We start from the raw sequence: 2,314 nt of genomic DNA on the forward strand, positions 1-2,314 counted from the left end.
TCACGACCCAAGTTAAATTTTTGACAAAATGTAAGCGGTTTAAGAGCAGTTTTGAAAACCGTTTTCTCTTCGCACAAAAAACGTGAATCATATTTTTGATCGCATTTCTAAACCGTTTATCGAAATGAGGCATATAATATGGCACTGGAAAGCTGCTGCAAACCGCTCCTTCCACATGTTGAAAGTTTTCTCTAATTCCCTATGGTTAAAGAGTAATTTGAAAAAACATAAAATTTCGTAAACCGAACAGCTGAGTTTGTTTTTTTGATGTTATTTCTAAACGGCTAATCCAATGGAGGCATATGATACGGCGTTGGAAAGCTTATGAAAATGCGCTACCTTTTCATCTTGAAAGTTTTTTTCTAATTTTGAATGGTTTAAGAGTAATTTAGAAAATGGTCCAAGTCCTACCGAGTTCGTATTTTCGAGCTAATTTTTTAACCGTGCGTCTGAATGCAGGAAATGATATGGCGTTGGAAAACTTGAACAAATGCGAAACTTTTAAGTCAGTTTCGAAAATGGCGAAAAATGTATTTTCGTCGTAATTTCTACAAACTTTATCGGAATGGGGCAAATAATATGCCACTGAAAAGCTACGGAAAATGCGAAACTTTTTCATGTTGATGGTTTTCTATGATTCCTGGCTGTTTTCAAGTAATTTCGAAAACGTCGGGATCATGCGTTCTGCCTTTACCGCGAAACAGATTCTTCAGAAATGCACCGCGTGAAGAACCTGAACTTCTCGGCGCGTGTACCTGAACTTCACTCTGTTTTTCACGTGATTTTTTTGCCCGTAGCTATCCATCCACTGCTAGTAGCTCTCCATCCATTCACCGGAATTGAGCAGGTGATATACCGATAGAAAGCTGCTGTAAACATGCAATTTTCCCGTGTTGATCATGTTTTCATACCGCAATGATTTTAAGAGTTTTTCACCTAAAATTCATTCAACGTAGTAGTTGAACTTCCTGTTGTTTTCATGTTGAACTTCTATGACGTATTTTTGTTTGTAATTTTCTCATCCATTTCATTAGTGTTACACAAATATATTCCTTTTGTACAAACGTCTCTCACAATATATTTTTTAACTTTCTCCGACCAAGGACTTGAAACTTACACAAATGATATTCCTGTAGTTTTGAGGTAAATTAGAAAATGGTGAGATCATGATTTCTGCGTTCATCGCGAACGGAAATGCACTGCGTGAAGTAGTTAAACTTCTGGGGCATGTCTGTTTGAACTTCACTCTGTTTTTGACGTGCTATTTTTTGCACTGCGTGAAGTAGTTGAACTTCTAGGACATGTCTGTTTGAACTTCACTCTATTTCACTTTATTGTATTTTTCTTATATGAAATACACACCGTGTAGTACGAGAACTTCCAGTTGTTATCACTTTTGAACTTCTCTCTAGTTTGAGAGAATTATTTTAAAACATAAAAAACTACATTTTTATGTATTTTGGACATCTAAATACATGGTGAACCTCTCTCACAAGAATTTTTTAACTTTTCCTCACCGAGCACTTGAACTTCTAGCAACCATTTTTCCCGTTTATGAGTTGTTTTTAAAAGTGCAAAAAATGGTGTTGTGTTTTTATTTTTTGAACAGGTAAATCCTAGGTTTTAATAAACTCCGAACTTCTGTGTTTTTTCAATTTGAACTTCACCTTTTTATATTTTTGATTAAAGAATTGTATTTGATTTTTATACGAAAAAAATCGAGCATGGAAATACAAGATGAACCTCTCTCGCAAGGATTTTTGAACCTCCTAGACAGAGTACTTGAACTTCTTTCAACAAATATTTTAAGATTTTTATTTTTCTATACTTTTATTCTCACCTGAAATGCATTCCTTGCAGTACTTGAACTTCTCGTTGTTTTCATTATGAACTTCTTTGAACAGGTAAGAATTTTTCGAATACATCAAAACGTGTTTTAAATGATATACATGAAAATTTTAAACCGTCCGTCGAAATGTGGCACACAATATACCCGGTGGAAAGCATCTGAATCATAGCAAGTTTTTCATGTAGACAAGTGTTACAAATTTGTTGCCGTTTGAGAGCAGTTTTTAAAATGGCAAAACAACGATGTTTTTTGCTTTTTTCAACATGTAAATGAACGACAAACGTCTCGCACATAAATTTTTAACTATGGAGGATCACATGAACTTCTTCCAACAAACCTTTAAGCTCTTTGTTTTCTATTCATGTATTCTTACGTCAAATGCATTCCGTGTAGTAGTTGAACTTCCCGATATTTTCACCTTGAAATCCTGTCATGCATTTTTGTTCAACCTCTCTCACAAGAATT

The sequence above is a fragment of the Triticum aestivum genome, chromosome 7A, assembly GCF_018294505.1.
Source record: "Triticum aestivum cultivar Chinese Spring chromosome 7A, IWGSC CS RefSeq v2.1, whole genome shotgun sequence".
Lineage (NCBI taxonomy): Eukaryota > Viridiplantae > Streptophyta > Magnoliopsida > Poales > Poaceae > Triticum > Triticum aestivum.